Source organism: Panicum hallii, chromosome 3 (assembly GCF_002211085.1).
Source record: "Panicum hallii strain FIL2 chromosome 3, PHallii_v3.1, whole genome shotgun sequence".
NCBI lineage: Eukaryota > Viridiplantae > Streptophyta > Magnoliopsida > Poales > Poaceae > Panicum > Panicum hallii.
Window position 1 is genome coordinate 38,843,843 of NC_038044.1, and position 20,147 is coordinate 38,863,989.

A 20,147-nucleotide genomic window follows, 5' to 3' on the forward strand; every position below is an offset into this window, starting at 1 on the left:
ATCGTGGACCAAGCCGTGGAAATTCCTACAGATCCCGGAACCAGAATGAGATTGTCCTGAAGACCCCGAGAACTTCGTCAGGGAATTCTCTGAAGGCCCGAACCAAAGTTCGGACGTTATTAACTTGACTAACCCCAGCCCCACCAGTAAAGGCAAGCCCCGGACATAACCTACTATTTTATTACACTGCAATCTATATCTATTTACGTATTCTATGGATTAAGTTCTTAGGAATTGCTTGAAACCCTAGTTGCATTTCCCTAAGAACCAATGTATTGAATGTTAGCACTTGAGTCCGGCTAGCTGCTATGCTAATAGGACCGGTAGAAGTCGGGTGATTTCCTGTCACTCACGCGATATAGGAATTGTAATGTTTACATTCCTGTTATCACTATAAGGATGACGGACGGGAGTTTTGTGAGGTATCATGGTTGAGATGATACCCCGTCTGTGTTGTTGAATTGGATAAGGCCGCAGTGTGTGGTAGCGGTGGTTAAGCGTTTGAAAGTACTAACCACATGCCGCGAAATATGGTAAGCGGCAAGCCTAGTAGCCAATCGGACCGAGGAGTGGACATACCTCCCACCACTCATCTTGCTTGTTCTGGTTACTTATGTTCGACGTGTGGGAATACGTGTTGCAAGGGCAACCAGGAGTACGGGTTTTGTAGTCGCGCTACAGACGTACGTCCTGCACTTTGGAAGTGCGTATGGTCCTACAGTCGCTTGTGGTGGCTCTGATCCACGAGTCGGAATGAAAGGCAAACGGTTGCTTCGGAACGACCCTTTGGTGTTCCAAGCGTGTGTGTTAGGTTTACCTTGCAAGGTTAAATTCGATTCAGAATCGTCCGCTTCTCACGATGATTGAGACTGCTTGATCCCTTTATCACATAGAGTAACAAGAGCAATTATATGATAAGTAATACTGATGGTTGAGATAAAGAGCTCTACCTTGCTTGCTTAGTTATAAGTGCTTATCTAGAATGGATAATCACATAGAACTTGAAAGCTAAAAGTTGAAAATAAGGATCTACTCTTAGTTGCTTTTCAGCTGAAACTTAACCCAGGACTATTATAAGCCTTCATAAGTCTAGTTATGGGCTAAAGTATACCCAATCCCGGGTAAGCCTTGCTGAGTATTAGTATACTCAGCCTTGCTAGCTATATGTTTTGCAGGTAATGTCTTGAAGACCCTACTCTTCCCTTGCCTTGGCCCTGTGCTCTTCCAGAAGGTTGGTCCATGGAATGGAATCCGTCCTCGGCCAACATTGATGATACCGAGTGATGTTGTGCCCGGGCTTAGCATGACATCTGTCTTGACGACGTGTTGTAATCATCGCATATGTTTTCCGCTGCTAAAAACCATAGCTTTAACGGTTTGTAATCTTTTCTCTAGATTTGAAACTTCATACTTCATTTGGAAACTCTTGGAATATAATTCCTTGTGATGTAAAAATGTGATGGTGATTGTATCTCTGGACTCACCTTCATGTGAGGTAACCTTATTGATCCTGTGTATCGGTGGTTTATCGGGACGTTACCCGACAGGCCAAGGGATTATACCGTTTGAAGCACGTTGGAGCCCTCTGGAGTGGACTCGCGTACTTGAGCCGATATAATTCAGGTTGGTTCTGCCACAAATCCGTTGTCAAATAAAAGAATGTAATGTTTGTTTAATTCTGTTAAGGATAAATAGTGTGTTGTTTATCCTTAGAATGGGTTGATAGGATTCTCATGGGTAGTTTTAAGTTGGGTATCTTAAGTACCTTAGGCATCCGTCTGATTTCCAGTCTTTGCTGTTATCAGAATTGATTATCTCATTCCATTTATCTTGTGATTTCTCAGCAAGGTAAAAAGTCTCACCATTTGCATTCTTGTTGTAGATGGCAGCTCCTCCTAACATCTTGTGGGATCCGGCCGGGCATTTTCATACAGATGCCTTGCACTGGGAGGGTTTCCCTCGCCTTCTTTGGGAGTCATTGCGTTCGCTCCTTTATACTGAGCCTCCACAGTACGACGCAATGGAATATCAGGAGGAGGGTGTTCCCCGATGTCGAGTTAGAATGACTATTCCCCAGCATCCCTTCCGTTCCCAATGGTAGCCTATTGAAGTTGATGTGATGGGCTATCGAATAGTTGACACCCTTGAAGGAGCAGCACTGGAGGCCATTTATCTTTTCTGTAAGCAGCATCCAAGAGAAGCTGCAGGATAGCCGATTGGTATATTTTCGACCACTGATCCCAAGGATCCAGAGTGGGATCTCAGAGTAGTCCCCGAAGGTCACAGGTTAGAAGGTTCCATGGAGGAAGCACTTCGGGGTACTATGCGGTTTATGGGTGTGCAGCAGCATTATCAACTGTTACTACATCGCGAAATGGGTCAGTTGATTAATACTGTGCGAAGTTACTATAGGGAGGCTGATAGACAAGTCACCCAAGTTGACCAACTTCGAGCTTTGGTGACCGAGAAAGATGGGATCATTGCTGCTCGAAATGAGACTATTCATCATCGGGAGGACCAGATAAATGAGAGTGATGCGATAATCACCCAACGCAACACGATCATTGAGTTCCTCCAAGAGCAGATTCATGACCTCATCTTGGAGATTGATGATGCCCAAGCCCACATCAATGAACTCCAACAGCAGCCAGCACCTCCTGCTGTACCAGCTCCTGAAGAAGAAGAAGATCCTGAAGAAATCGAAGGAGTCTCCGAGATCGATTCTGAGTACGGAGATCCTGTTATCAGTCCCCATCATTCTTCTTCTGGTAGTCAGTCATCAGTGGGTAACTTTGATGACTTTTAGTTTCGGTTGAGTGGGTGACACTCTAGTTGTAATTAGTGTAGAAAAATGTGACATAGGCAGTGTGTAATCTATCTAGATCTAGAGCCACTTGTTGTATATGTGGCACGTGTACTTAGGCAATGGTTTGTAGTGGTTAAGTGCATTGATGTAAGATGTAAGGATCACCAGTGTTCATATAGCAATCTAAATCTTGTGTTCTATTACCTTGCTCAATATCTTGGTATCTGAAATGAGTTGATTGAATAGAGCATATGGATTGCACTTCTGTTTGATAATGGTATATCATCTGAAATTGGAGTAAGGATATGGTTGATAATGGATATCTCCTTTGTTTCAGATGGTCAGAGCTACTCGCGGAACCCCGGAAGGTTTCCGGGCAGATCAGGCCAGTGGATCTCAGCAACCACCACCGCCACATCCAAATCTGGCCGAGGTTATGGCCCAACAAACAGAACTCCTCAACCAGCTTGTGTAGGCTCAAATGGGCCACTTCCATCAGCAATCCCGAGGCCGAGATGAACCTCTGTCGGCCAGTTATCAAGACTTCCTTAGTACTCAGCCTCCATTATTCCATAAGGCAGATGAGCCTCTGGATGCTGACGCTTGGCTTCAAACCATCGAGTCCAAGTTCATCGTATTATCTGCTCCATGTTCAGATGAAAACAAGGCACTTTTTGCAGCCCAACAACTCCGTGGCACATCTCGCCTATGGTGGGATCATGTTTACGCTATGCAGCCTGCTGATCATGTCGTCACTTGGGACGAGTTTCAGACTGCCTTTCGAGCGTACCACATACCCGAAGGACTCATTGAGCGAAAGCTCAATGAATTTCTGAACCTGACTCAGGGAACCCACACCATCATGCAATACGGACAAGTTTTCAACCACTTGTGCCAGTATGCGGGATACCATGCGGACAGTGATGCCCGCAAAAGAGATCGTTTTCGCCGGGGCCTGAACACCAAACTTAAAGAACGACTGAATTTGGTAAGGGCCGACAATTTTAACAAGTTGGTCAACATGGCCATTACTCAAGAAGATTGTATCTCAGCCCACAGAGCAGAAAAGAAACGGAAGGTACCTATAGGGCCTGCAACTATGCAACCGTCAAGGTATCGGTTGGTCCCGAGCAATGCCCCTCGAGCCCCGCCTCGAGGCAGGGTAGCCAGACCACCCCAACAGGCACGATTCAATCGACCACCGACACCACAATTTCAGCAGCAACCACAGCAAGGTCTGCGGCCGAGCTTTCCGCTAGCCAATCAAGGAAACAGCAACTATCGTTGTTTCAACTGCGGAAGCCCGTCCCACTTCATCAAGGATTGCCCTCAACCTAGGAAGTCTTTCCAAGGGCAAACATCCAGTCCAACCAGCATGGGCAATGGCAAGAGACAAGTGGTCCAGGTCCGCCAAGGAAGGGTGAACCTCACCACACTCTCCGAACTTCCCGAATGGACACCGATAATGACGGGTACATTTTCTATCAACCATCACCCCGTTATTGTTCTTTTTGATACTGGTGCCACCCATAGTTTTGTCAGTGCAAAGTTTAGAACTAAAATAGGCTTGGATCTTTATCCTATTAGTGGGGTATATATGATAACAACTCCTGGTGGTAGAATATCCTCAAACCAAGTTTGTAGAAGCGTGCCAATTCAAATGGGTAAAAATCTGATGAGGACAGATTTACTATGACTGGACCTAGAAGGAATGGATGTTCTTTTAGGTATGAATTGGATGACCCAGCACCATGTGTCCTTAGATATCTCTTCCCGAATTGTGGAGATAGATTCACCTGAATATGAGCCTACTATTCTCTATCTCCCACAACAGCAGTACCTTAACCCTTGCACTTATGCTGCAACCGGGATCAAACTAAAGGATATCCCTATCATCTATGAGTATCCAGATGTCTTTCCAGATGATTTGCCTGGAATGCCCCCAGATAGAGATATCGAGTTTATCATAGAACTCCAACCTGGTACAGCCCCTATCTCTAAAAGATCTTACCGTATGCCTCCTAACGAGTTGGCCGAGTTGAAAATCCAAATCCAAGACCTCTTAGACAAGGGTTTCATTTGTCCAAGTGCATCACCATGGGGTTTTCCAGCATTATTTGTAAAAAAGAAAGACAACAGCTTAAGGCTATGTGTCGACTACCGACCTCTCAATGCGGTAACTATCAAAAACAAATATCCCTTACCCCGCATTGATATTCTCTTCGATCAGTTGGCCGGAGCTAAGGTATTCTCTAAAATAGATCTTCGTTCCGGCTATCATCAAATTAAGATTCGGCCCAGTGACATTCCAAAAACAGCTTGCTCCACTCGATATGGTCTATACGAGTATCTGGTCATGTCGTTTGGTCTCACCAATGCTCCAGCATATTTCATGTATCTCATGAATTCTGTCTTCATGCAAGAACTCGACAAATTTGTTGTGGTCTTCATTGATGACATTCTGATCTATTCCAAAAACCCAAAAGATCATGCCAAACATCTTCATGACATTCTTCAACGATTAAGAGACCACCATTTATACGCCAAATTCTCTAAGTGTGAGTTCTGGTTGGATACAGTGAAATTTCTGGGCCATACTATTTCCGGTAACGGTATATCCGTTGACCCCAGCAAAGTACAAGAAGTGATGGATTGGAAACCTCCAACCTCAGTCCATCAGATCCGTAGCTTTCTTGGTCTAGCTGGCTATTATCGTCGCTTCATTCCTGATTTCTCCAGAATACCCAAACCTATGACCGAGCTACTAAAGAAAGGTGTGAAATTCTCTTGGGATCAAAAATGCGAAGATGCATTCCACACTCTCCGAGATCGTCTTACGACTGCTCCAGTCTTAGCTCAACCAGATGTGTCAAAACCCTTCGACATCTATTGTGATGCTTCAGGAACCGGACTTGGTTGTGTGCTTATGCAGGACAACCAAGTAATTGCATATGCATCGCGGGCATTTAGGGTACATGAACGAAACTACCCTACTCATGATCTCGAACTTGCAGCTGTCATTCATGCCCTAAAGATCTGGAGACACCATTTAATGGGTATGAAGTACCATATCTATACATACCACAAAAGCCTCAAATATATCTTCACGCAAGCAGACCTAAATATGAGGCAAAGGCGCTGGCTAGAACTTATCAAAGACTATGACTTGGAAGTACATTATCATCCAGGCAAGGCTAATGTCGTTGCAGATGCACTTAGTCGTAAGGCACATTGCTCTTGCTTGTCTGTAGAAGCTTTCAATGAGACTCTCTGTTGGGAAATGAGGAAGCTTAATCTAGAAATCGTTCCCCAAGGTGATTTGAATCATCTCTCAGTTGAAGCCACGCTTAGGGATAGCATTGTTCTAGCTCAACAGTGCAATAAAGGGGTCAGAATTATTAAGCAGAAGATAAAACAAGGAGAAGGGAAGTATAAGTGCTTCCGAGTAGATCCAGAAGGAGTTTTATGGTTCAACGAACGTATCGTTGTACCCAAGGACCATAAGCTCCGTAAACAGATATTGGACGAAGCCCACCTATCCAAATTCTCTATGCACCCAGGCAATACGAAAATGTACCAGGATCTGAAACAAAACTTTTGGTGGACTCGTATGAAACGGGAAATTGCCAAGTATGTCTCAGCATGTGATATCTGTCAAAGAGTCAAAGCCAGTCATTTGAAGACTGCTGGTATTCTTCAACCTCTACCCGTTCCCTCTTGGAAATGGGAGGATACCAGTATGGACTTTATTGTCAGTTTGCCCAATACTTCTCTAAGGCATGACTCTATTTGGGTAATCGTTGATCGATTAACCAAAACTGCACATTTCCTTCCCGTGCATACTACGTATATTGCCAAAAAGTATGCCGAGATCTATTTGGATCAAATTGTTCATCTTCATGGAATACCTAAGATGATCATTTCTGATCGTGGAGCACAGTTTATTGTTCGGTTCTGGGAACAACTCCAATATGCTCTTGGAACTAAGTTAATTCGAAGCTCGGCATATCACCTTCAGACAGATGGACAGACCGAAAGGGTAAATCAAATTTTGGAAGATATGCTTAGAGCTTGTGCACTTTAATATGACAAAAATTGGGACAAATATTTGTCGCTGGCAGAATTTTCTTACAACAATAGTTATGAGACAAGTATTAAGATGGCCCCATTTGAAGCATTGTACAGTCGCCGATGCCGAACTCCTTTGAGTTGGTCCCAAATCGGCGAACATAAAATCTTTGGACCCGACCTAATTATTGAAGCGGAGGATAAGGTAAAGATTATCCAGAATAATCTAAAGGCAGCCCAATCTCGACAGAAAAGCTATGCTGATATACGAAGAAGACCATTACAGTTTCAAAACAGAGACTTCATATATTTTCGAGTATCTCCTACTCGAGGTATTCAAAGGTTCGGCGTGAAAGGGAAACTTGCTCCTCGATACATCGGACCCTTCGAAATCCTTGAAATCTGTGGACCCGTAGCTTAATGTCTTCAACTTCCTTCTCAATTAGCAGCCATCCATAATATCTTCCATGTATCCCAACTCAGGAAGTGTGTTAAGATTCCTATCGAAGTCATCGATTCCCAAGCCATCGAAATCGAACCTGATCTGACTTATACAGAACACCCCCTTAAAGTGCTAGACACTAAAGAAAGGAGCACTAGAAGAGAAACCATCACAATGTACAGGATTCAGTGGAATCATCACACCGAAGAAGAAGCAACATGGGAAACCGAATCTTATCTTCAGCATAATTTCCCAGACTTCTTCCAAGCCAACCTCCGAAATTAATCATCCAAATTCTTCTGTTCCAGAATCTCAGGGCGAGATTCTTTTTAGGGGGGAAGGCTATGACACTCAGGTAAATAGCATGGTCACATCCTAGATTTTTAGTGTGTTGTTGTGTACAAAATGTGGTAAAGGTGTGTTTAAAAATTTTAATGCTAAGGAAAGTGATTGTTTATATAATTATGTTTTAATAGAGGTCCTTTTGTGCTAAATGGGTGAATATGGAGGGTAGAATTCAAATGTATGAGGGTTGTTTTGCAAAAGTTTAAAACTTGTGTTTAAATCATAAAAGTAGGTGAAACTACCCTTTGGATATAAATGTGGTGTAATTTGTAAAATAGGGTTTATGCAAAGTTTAGAAATCTTGGTAAGCTTCAAATTAGTTGCAAATCCTTAGCTCTTTTGCAGATGAACCTTAAAGCAAAGCTGTACATTTTGAAAAACCATACACTTTTGCTTTTGGGCCCATCTCCATTTGAGCATTGGTTTAAAAGTTATTGATGCATTACAATAAGCTCCCTGCATTTTTCTGAAATTGCAATTGGGTCCCCTTCGTCTACCTCTCTCTCTCCCTCCTCTGTTTCTCCTCTGCCGCACGCCGCCGCCACTGTCCGGCCATGTGCACTGCCTCTGCTGCTCCCGCATTTCTCTGCGCGCGTGCACGTGTCGCCCTGGCCTCTGCCCCGCCGCTTCCCGCCCCTGCGCTGGCCCCTCCCCGCTCGGCCACGTCGGCCGCCTCCTGCCCGAGCTGCACATCGCCGCCGCTCGCCGTCGCCGCGTCTCCCGCAGCACCTCCTGCCTCCCGACGAGCCCACGTGCCACTCACTGCTTCGCCGCCGCCCTACTGACCTTGTGCTGCCTTGCTCCGCGTCCTCCACATCACATTGCTCCTGCCCGAACTCCGCCGCGGCTGCCACGCGCGCCGCCGAGGCGCCAGCACCTGCTTGAGCATGGGCACCGCTTCTTCTGGACCCCGGGCGCTTTCTCTACTTCTCTAGTACCCGTCCTGGCATTTTCACCCTTCTTTTCCCTTCCAATTTCCCTGCTCCGATCACCTCCCGCTGCCCGATCACCGCCGCCATCCCTGCTCCCCGTCGGCAGCTCCCACCACCGCTCCCCATCCTCGATCCGAAATGTGATCAGCACTCACATGATCCACCACAGCTCACCAAGTGATCCAATCTTAATTTCCTCCACCCAAATCGCCAGACCGCAGCGCCGGCGAGCTCTCTTCCTCCGCCGCCGCTCGGCCTCCCGTCGACCCACTGGCACAGGCCCTCTTCGCCCCGATCAACAGCACCACAAGCACCACGTCAACCTCCTGAAGCGATCCCGCCCCTCCTTCACCACCCTTCGTTGCCCCAGCCTACAGAACGCCGGCCGCCATTACCGCCGGTAAGAACCCGAGCTCCACCCCACCGTCGATCACCCCTCCCCGGCTTATCTCTATCCAAATTGAATTGGGGGAAGCATCCCCGCACTTCCCCGTGCTCGTGCGTGCCGTGTTTCCCCGTGTTGGCCGACCCCTCGCCGGGAACGACGACGCCCCAACGCGGCTGCCACCATTGCTCGTCGCCGGCCGTGCTTCGTTGCTGCCCTTCGAGCACATCACCTCCCATCATGATCAGTAGGTCATGTGGGTCATGTAAGGCTAGCTCATCTCCAGCCCGACCCTCGCCACCGGCGAGAACGCGCCAGCCAGGCTCCACAGCCATCGTCTTCCACCGGCAAGGGCATATCTGTGAGAGTTTCTTTTGTTCTAGGGACCCAGACGCAAAATACCGAGGACCCCCCCCCCCAAGTGGTTTATTATTTCATGTGAATTATGTTGCTGTCTTGTAAAATTCATAGAAAACTGTAGAAAAATCCAAAATTGTCAAACCAACTTTGTTGGAAACTAGATTTCAAACCCTACAACTTTTATTAATGAAGTTTGGTTTGAAACTAAATATTTTTGAGTTTATTTTAAATTTAAAGTTAAGAGGTATATTGTGTATAACTTCTACATATTAGCTTTGTTTCTTATAATTTTTGGTATGTAACCTCTATAGACCCTGTGTGAACTGGTGTGAAAGTTTCAAACTTAGCACAGTTTTATATTTTATGTTCTTTTGAATTTGAGCAATTCAAATTTGAAATGTTTTGAAATTAATTAAGCATGTTCCTTAGGCTTGATTAATTAGATCTTTTTTATAATCTAAGGTATTGATAATTAGTCTATAATTAAATTTTTAAGGCTATATAGTTCTATTTACCTAAATTTTGGAACTTAAACTTGGAATTTGAATTCAACTTCAAATGTTTTAGTTTCTATATAGTAAATTCAATACTATAACCATAACCTAAGTATAAATGATAATTTAAAAGATAAAATCCCCTTGTTTTAGGAGTTCATGTGTGTTAATTATTGGATTGCAACTTTATCGTGAAATAAAGTTTTTAATTCAAACACCATCTCAATTAAATTGTTGCATATCATGTAGAACCTACGACGCTCAACGACGGAGACTACGAGTTGGTCTTAGGACAAGACCAAGGGTTTTCTGGAGACCCAACAAACATCGCCGAGGAACTAACTGAAGCCCCGAACCAAAGTTCGGAAGCCTCTGACACTCCTGCCCCCAACCCCACTCAAGAAGGCAAGCCCCAATGCATACCCCAGTATCTTAATTTATTACAACTTCATTATTGTATTATATATCTTGCATTACGTCTAGGAATTGAAATGAAACCCTAATTGCATAAGATCTTAGGAATCCTATGTATTGTACCCGAGTCCTTATCGCGTAGACGCTCTGCTAAAAGGGCCGGTAAAAGTCGAGTGATTTCCTGTCACTCGCGCGATATAGGAGTTGCTTGTTTACAATTCTGCAACCACTATAAGGATGATGGACAGGGTCATGTACGATATCATGACCTGAAGGTTTACCCTGACTGTTTTGTTAAAAGTGGTTAGGGTCGCAGTGTGTGGTAGTGGTGGCTAAGCGTTTGAAAGTACTAGCCACATGCCATGAAATATGGCAAAGCGGTAAGCCTAGTACCTGAATGGCCCGGCAAATGGACATGTCTCCACCACTCGACTTTTATTTTATGTTTACACGCACCGATGTGTGGGAGTGCATTCTGCAAGGCAAACAGGAATACAGGTCATGTAGTCGCGCTACAGACGTATGTCCTGCACAATTGGCGTGCGTACGGTCCTGCAGTCGCTTGTGGTGGCCCTGATCTATAACCCGGAGTATGAGGGAAAAGGTTGCTTCGGAACGATCTTTGGATGTTCCAAGCGTGTGAGTTAGGTTTACCCTTGCAAGTTTTGAAATTCGATTCAGAATCGTCCGTTTCTCGCGGAGATTGAGACTGCTTATCCCTTTTGCCACATAGAGTAAGAAGTGTAATTATTGATGAAATAATCTAGATGAATGATAATCTCTATCTTGCTTGCCTAGTGTAGGTGCTAACCTAGAATGGATAATCAACTAGAATATGAAAGCTAAAATTTGAAACTGGTTCATACTCTTTGTTGCGTTTCAGCTGAAAATAAACCCAGAGCCTTTACAATGCCCTCATGAGTCTAGTTACGGGCTAATGTATACCCAACCCCGGGTAAGCCTTGCTGAGTATTAGAATACTCAGTCTTGCTAGTGTCATTTTCAGGTATAGCCTTCGAGAGCCCCACGGACAACCCTGCATGGCCATTTTCTGTCCCAGATGGCTGGTCCGTGGAGTGGGAACCGTCCCCGGCTGGCAGTGACCCTCCCGAGTGACACCAGGCCTTGGGCTGAGCATGGTGTCAACCTTTGCGACGTGTGTAGTCGCGTCTTTATTTTCCTCCCGCTGTGAGCATGGACAAGCTGTTTGGCTTGTCAGTTTAAACACTGTTTGTATATACTTTACTTGAAGTTTGAACAAGGTTTGTAATAATGTTTGCATATCTGTAAATTAAAAGTTGATGAGCTGTACTGTGATTGTAAACTCACCTTCGTGTGAGGTAAACCTGCTTCGATCCTGTTGAACCATGGTTGTATCGGGCGGAGACCCGACAGACCAATGGGTTGTTCCGTTTGAAGTGCGTTGAGTTGTTGTCGGCGGTATAGCGATGATTAGCGCACTTGAACCGGAATAATTCAGGCGGTTCTGCCACAGGGCGGCGCTCGCGGGGAGAACTGATGCAGGCGTCTCCGGGCTTCTGGTCACCGTGGGTCGACTCATGGAGATCCTGCGAAGGTTCTATGGGGGTTAGGGAGGTCCGGGGATCACCGGCGGCGAGGAATCGCAAGGGCGGAGCAGGATACCGGCGGCGGTCCTCGGGCTCGATTCCGGCGCGGCAGGGCTCGGGGTTGAGAGCGGAAGCCTCGGGAAGCTTCCTGGTGGCGAGGCGGAGCTACTGCGGGTCTTGGCCGGAGCTGGGGTGCACCGGAGCGACGGGTGCACGGCGGCGCAGAGGCTCGGTGCAGCAGAGCAGAACGGGGCAGCGGCACTAGGGTTTAGGGCGTCTGCAGGGTAGGAGATGAGGTGCAGGGGGTCCACGGAAGCTAGATAAAGGCTAGGCCGGGGATCTCGGCATGCGGGCCCGGCGCTAGGGCTCGCCTGAGATTTCGGGCGGCCGGTGCGCGGGGAGGAGGAAGGAGAGGAGAGGGGAGGCGCTGATGTGTGGGGTCGCTGTGCCAGAGAGAGAGGGAGGAAGGGGAGAGCAGGCCGGCTGCTGGGCCGAGCGCGGGCGAGCTGGGTCGTGGGAGGGAAGGGAGAGGGGAGTGGGAGATAGGCCGCTGGGGAAAGGGACCGGCCCAAGAGGGAGGAGGGGAAAGGAGAGCAGGCCGGGCTAGACGCTGGTGGTTTGGGCTGCTTTCTCTTCTCTTTTTCCTTTCCCTTTTCTATTTCTTTCCTAATTTCTAAACGCCAATCTATTTGAATTCAGATAAACTTTGAATTCAAAACCCTATGCACTCAACACAATTAAAACTATGCTCCAGCATGAATGCACAAACATGTTGATCCTATGATAAATTTTAATTTCTTGTGGTATAAAATTAATTTAAATGCAGGATAAATCAAGAAAAACATTAGAAACTTTATTTAAGCCAAAATAAATTCATTCAAATTTAGGAAATTTACGTTAGGGTGTTACAATCCCACTAGGAACTTACAAGATAAAGGGAACGAGACATCTGATTCGGATAATAGCAAAGATTGGTCATCAGATGGATACTATAGATCTTGAGGTTGAAACAAAAGATGCTAAGATACTAACCCTATGGCTGTCTGTATGATCATTTCAAGACTATACAAAATTGCACTTGTGAATAACCACACTCTAGGTATCCTTATGACAACATAAGCATAAACAATAGTTCAAAGATGCATGCACGTACTACGTCCTCACAAACAAAAATAACTGCCAAATATCTTTGGACTTATGTGGTTAGTTATGGTGGCATAATATAGATACGTCTCTCCCTATAATATCTAGTCGACAAATCCTAACCGTTCAGAACCTATCGATTCGTGGTTAGCGTACCTGCAGAAAACCACAATATATATATCCAATAAACCTTTCATGCCAGCATGTCATGAAAGCCTTCCCAAATATTACTGTTTACTATAGAAATAGCATATGTACCATTACCGCCGTACAAACAACGTTAACATACGTTATTGAAACAACGTATTCACGGGGGTACCGCAAAATGCGGGGGTATGAACAGCGATCACCATACCCTGCGCCTAACCATATACTCCCAATATAACCAACCGAAGTTGATATATTGGCAGCATCTCAAGTAGGCCACTGCTTGAGAAACAGCGTTCGATTCGCATCACCGACGGAAAGGCTAACTCCCCAGTTAGCTGAGGATTCTTACCTTCTTACCTCATCGTCGAAGGTGTCGTTACATAATGTAAAGTTGATGGTGCATAAATTTAAGTTTTAACAAAATGGTAATGCTGGAAGTTAGAGTTATATATATATATATATATATATATACTATAGCCACCTCTAACTCCCTTATTAAACACATCCTAGTGCTTTACGTACTAAGCACAATCCTTATCAAAACCAACATAGTTTTCTAAAATACTTTGTTGGTCCAATTTTATACTAAAAGCATTTTTAAGGCAATTCATATCTCCGTTGTACACTTGTTAGCTCTGATACCAGCTGTGGCAGAACCAACCTGAATTACACCGGCTCAAGTGCGCTAATCCTTTCTCGGAAGGCAGTAAGGACTCAACCGCACTTCAAACTGTGTAACCCCGTGGTCTGTCGGGTAAAGTCCTGATAAAACCACCTAACTCAATATCAAAACAAGGTACCTCGCACAAAGGCGAGTCCAGAGATACAAGCGCCGACAATTTTACATCACAGGCATAATATTACATTAGTATTCAAACATATATAGTAGCAAAACCTAACTAGTACGAATTTATACAAAAATGTTCAAAGTAAGAGTAGCTGCAGTGGAAAATAAAACGCGACACTACCAGACGTCGCGGAACGGATATTGAGCTAAGCCCAAGCTCAACATCACTCGAAGGGACCTATGTTGGCCGGGGACGGATCCCACTCCACGGTCCAACCATTGGGAAGAGCATAGGGCCACGGTACAGGCAAAGCAGAGTCCTCAGGGGATTACCTGAACAAAAGTCACATCGCAAGGCTGAGTATTCTAATACTCAGCAAGGCTTACCCATTTGATGGTATACTTAGCCATATAGCTAGACTATGCAGGCTTGTAATGGTTCGGGTATAGTTTTAGCTGAAAAGCAACAAAGAGTAGATCCTTATTTTTAACTTTTAGCTTTCAGATTCTAGTTGGTTATCCATTCTAGGTAAACAACTATAGTTACTCAAGCATGGTAGAACTTTATGAACAAACATCATCTTTGATCATCATCATGTTGCTCTTATTACTCTATGTGGCAAAGGGATCAAGCAGTCTCAATCTCCGCGAGAAACGGACGATTCTAAATCGAATTTCAAACCTTGCAAGGGCAAACCTAACTCATACACTTGGAACATCCAATGATCGTTCCAAAGCAACCGTTTGCCTTTCATTCCGACTCGTGGATCAGTGCCACCACAAGCGACTGTAGGACCATACGCACATCAAATGTGCAGGACGTACGTCTGTAGCGCGACTACATGACCGTACACCTGTCCGCTGTGCGGAACGTATTCCCGCACATCAGTGCGTGTGCGAAAAAAACAAATTACGAGTGGTGGGGGGTATGTCCACTCCTCGGGCCGATCGGTTACTAGGCTTACCGCTTACCATATTTCACGGCACGTGGCTAGTACTTTCAAATGCTTAACCACCGCTACCACACACTGTGACCTTATCAAATTTTCATCAACACAGACGGGGTTTTTGCCAAAGTCATGAATTATAATCACAACCCCGTTCGTCATCCTTATAGTGGTTGCAGGAATGCAAACAATGCAACTCCTATAAAGCTCGCGAGTGACAGGAAATCACTCGACTTCTACCGGTCCTACTAGCTTAGCAACTAGTCGGACTCAGGTTCCAGTATTCAATACATAGGTTCTTAGGAATATGCAACTAAGGTTTCAATACAATTCCTGAAAACTTAAATGCATAAGTAGATATATATGAATATATAAATTGCAGTGTAGTAGAAATACCGATTTATGTCCAGGGCTTGCCTTCGCTGGTGGGGTTGGGGTCAGAGATGTCAACACTAAAAGTTTCCGAACCGGGGTTCGGGGCTTCAGTCAAATCTCCGATGACATTCCCGGGGTCTTCAGAAATATCCCCTTCTGGTGCCGGGATCAGCTGGTAGTCTCCGTCAGCGAGAGTTGTCGAGTCTATATGATATGCAAACATCTCAGTTGAGGAAATGCATACACTTCCATTTCATTTCACGATAAAGTTGCAATCCAACAAGTTAATTAAACTCCTTCTACGGGCAGTCATTTATCGAGTATAAACATAATTACCTAATTGCATTGAATGACATGTTGAGTTACTCTAAACAACTAAGCTAATTAAATTAAGTAGCATTGGAAAAGATCCTAATTTATCTAACCAATTCCCTTAAACATTATTAGTTTACTTTATCAATTATACTAATGGTCTTATTAAGAAAAAGGGTTATTATTTTAATTCTTGGTCAAATAATAAAACCCTAAGTTAGGAGTGATTACTAATGCTATAAAAATTAGTATCAATAGGTCTAATTGAGATAAGCTTATCATAAAATTTTTAGAACATTTCATGCAGCATAGTAATCGGAATAATTAATTCAATCAAACAATATTTAGATCATAAACTATTTTTCTAGTTTGATCTACTGCAAACCTAAGGATAAAAATTTTACTGAAAAAAGGATGATCTGAATCTAAGCTAATGTGATTTTATCAAGATTTTTATCCTTATAGCAATTATGCTATAAAATAAACAAAATCAGCATTGCGATATTAAGATCTATTTAGCACACCCATTTCCTAGTATTTATTCTAATTCAAAATATTCACTTATTCAGCTTAAGGTTATAACACAAAAGTTGTAGAGTTTACTTCAAGGATTCAAACAAAACTGGTTTGACATTTTTCTGAATTTCCAATAAATTTTTACAAATTTCTAAAGATCACTGATTTGAATTGGAGGGAGGGACTGGAATCTTGCAGTCAGGCCCTCAGAAAGATTTAGAGTACTGCAATCAAGTCCTTTGCAATCAAGTCCTTGGCTCATCGGGGAAGAGAGCCGAGACTTGCCGACCAAATTTCGGTGACGGTGGTCGCCGGCGGCGAGGGGGAACCGGCCAGGAAGGACCAGGGGGCTAGTGCGGGCCTTGCTGGGGGTGATCTGATGGTCGGGGTCGACCGGAGGGGGTGGAACGATGGCGACCCGAGGTGGCGGTGATGGAGCTCGACTACGGTGGTGGTGTTCCAGCGAGGGGGTTCACCGACAGCGGTCCAGAGGTTGGGGAGAAGCTCGAGGGGAGCAAGGCGGTTCGATTGAGCACCTTGGTGAGGGTTGGGGTGGTCGGAAAGATAGGTCCCCATGGCAGACCGAGGCGGCGGTGGAGAGGTCAACGGTGACGGTGATGCTCCGGCGATCAACGTCGGCGAAGGCCCTGCGCACGAGCATCGGTGAGCCATGGGTGATGCACTGCTACATTCAATTGAGGCTAACGGCTCAGGAAAGAGGTGACCGACCGTGACCGTGACGACGGCGAAGGAGAAGAACACCGACGAGTGTCGGAAAGGCCAAACTGGAGCTCAAAGAAGTCGAGTGAAGGGTGGCGAGCTTCATAGGGTCAAGGCGAAGCTATGGAAGGGGCTGTCATGGATCGGGAAGGGTTGGGGTGGTCTGCCCACGGTGAGCAGAGCTCGTTGGAGATGAAGAGCAGGCGGCGCTGGTGGATCCGGGGCTCGGGGTGAAATGCGAATGCAAGAGAGAGCAAATCGGAGGGAGGGGAAGCTACTGAAGGTCTTGGACCAGAGAAGAAAGGTGGGGGAGGCACGCACGGCGCTAGCCACGACGGCGGCGAGGTGGCGCTTGGGCAGAGCTCGGGCAGAGGCGGGGCGGCGTGGCGTGTGCGGGAGAAGGCCAGAGGAGAGGGGCTAGGGCGGCGGCCGGCCTTGGGGCGACGCGTGGGAGCTGCCAGAGGCAGGAGGTGGCGCCCGCAGAGCTGCAGCGGCGGTGAGCGGCGGCGGCCTGCTGCGCGGCAGAGGGGGAGCAGAGGAAGAAGAAAGGGGGGGCGCCAGGGGCTGAGATGTAAACTTCAAAAATTCCAGGTACCTAACTGTAATACAAAATTTCCCACTATTCGAAAGCTCAAATGAGAAAATGGTCAAAATAAAAGTTGTAGGGTTTGAGTTGTAGAACTTTTCAAACCCTACAACTTTTATTTAGAGTTCAAATCCAAAAACTCAAGGGATAGAGTTTTATTTTAAAACTTTGGACTTATTTCAAACTTTATAAAGTTTTTCCTTATTAGGGTAAATTTCATGTATTTTTGGACTTAATTGCAAGTTTTTGTAATGTAATGATGACTATCACTCTTACACTTTGACCTCTAGTCAAAATTGGAAGTTACATTTGTAATTCAAATATTTTACATAAAAGGAATCATATTTTTGAAAAATTACACATAAGTCCTTATTTCCACACATTCACTCAATTCAATACATACATTACACTTTCTTTCCTAATATGTTACAATTTTGACACCTAGGGTGTCACAATAGATAGATAAATGGACCCACATATGTGAGATTTATCTAACATAGTCTAGGGTAAAAATACAGGCTTCTTACCGCCTGGGAACACTGCAAGGTAGCTGCTGATGAGGAATGCACAAGGTATTGCAGATGTACAAATCAGCTGTAAGATCTTTTCGCTGAGTATTTCATAATTTATATGTAAATTGTCATACACAAGGATCAGCGGGCTCTATAACATAATTTATATTTCTGGGAGAAAAAGGTTAGAATTGTCCAATTGCAAAGACAACAAAAGGAAAGACTACTCCGTACAAATCCTTCCGATCTCTTGACCCTAGAACCTAAAAGCATACATGTTACCCCATTCTCAATATACAACCACGCCACAGGTTTTTGCACATTCTCAAATCCACAATTTTTCCTCAGATACAAGATCTTTGGTCTGTTCGCCACAATCTGGAGAGACGTGGGAGAGCGGGGGCTTTTAAGAAAAAAATTAGGATCATGTAAGTAGGGAATACCATTACTTTTCTTTGGAGGGTACAAATGCAACAAAATACGAATCCCTCCGCTCAAACTACCGATGCTGCTACCAGTACAGGTGGTTTCTATAGCGACGATGTATTTTTAAGTCTAATTTTTACCTACGGACGGAATAGCAGGATAGTCCAATTTTCAACCCTCAATACAAAACCTTAAAACAGGAGTTATCTAACTGTTAAAACTGGGCAATATAGTTTTAAAGATGGGTCCTTTATTTTTCTGAAAATAAAAAAAATCTGGTTCGACCTAAAATTTTAAAACTAATTCATTATAAATTAGAAAAAATATGAAATTGGTACTAAATTTTTTCTAAAATGTAGCCAATCTATTGGTGCTCTATTTGGATTTTATTTATTAAAAATAATAGGCATAATAATAAATAAAAAATAAAAAAAGTGGATCAAAATAATTGATAAGTTTTGTTACATTTTGTAGAAAAATATTGGTAGTAGTTTCATGTCTTACTTTAAAAAGAATTATTTATAAAAAAATTTAGATTAAAATTGATTTTTTAAAATTTGAACAAAATAGAAAACCATCTTTAAAAGATCAAATTTGTGTAGTTTTAACGGTTGGATTGTCTCTATTATCCGATTTTGTAGCTGAAGATTAAAAATTAAATTTTTATGACCGATGAGGGAAATTAGAAAAGCCATCATAAGAGCGACACACCTTTTTATTATGGAGATTAATTAATAGGTTGCTAAGAAACTTAACAGCCATAAGGAGAAACGAAAAATGACCCAACCAAACAGTACCTTAGAATCTTCTTGTATCGAGGGGCCCTATGCCCTAATATCAAATACCAATGTTGTCATTGAGTTAACATGGAACTACTTAGTGCTCCTATCTATTCTAAGCACCATTATCTATCTACCAATTAGAATCACTATCCCGGCAATCCGTGGCCGTCTACCCATCTCCATCAATCTCCTGACGAGACCGATATGCCTGACACTGTCGTCAGATTCCTTAGCTTCATAACATCCTCCACAATGTGTGCCAATAATGATCTTTAAAAAGGAGAGAGAGAGAGAGGGTGTTAGAGCATCACTCCTCACGTGCTGGCGATGCCAATTCCTAAGGATGGCCAAAAAATCCTCCGGTGCCCGCTCAATAAAATAGTATTTCGTTGCTTCTCTACTTATCCTCAGGGTGCGTTTGGTTCAGCTGTGAGCTGTGAAAAGCTGCTATCAGATGTCTGCTGTGAAAAAGCTATTGTGAGATGCCTGCTATGAAAAAGCTGAAAGTCGTTTGGTTCAAACTGCTGTGAGTTGTCGACCGTAAAAAAGTTTTATATTGTCTTTATGCAAATTGACAGTATACAATATTTCTTTGTGTAGACCAAATTCTTTTTCCTTTAAATCTTTATTTTTATATATATGAAAATATTTGGAGTTATCTTTTTTTATTCTTTTTTATTTTTATTTTCCTATATATGAAAATCTTTATTTTCTTATATATAAAAAGGAATTGAAAGGGTATATATGTAAACAATAGTAGGTGTGTAATTTTCATAAATTTGGAAAAGCTGCAAAAGCAAGGTACAACCTTCTTTCAAATTTATAGTACAGAAAAGCAGCTTTTTCAAAGCAGCTGCACAAAATCTAAACCTCTTTGGTTCAGCTTCTGCTTTCAGAAAGTTGAACCAAACGCAGCCTCGGTGTGCTGCTGCTCACCTCTAATAGAAGCAAAGAGTAGCAATAATTTATTTCATGTAGACCCACCGGTTTAGATGGCTTCCATGTCTAAACTTTTGCACGCTGCAGCTCTGATAGCATCGGTGCCAGATTACTCAACGTGGAGTTCATTTTTTCCAG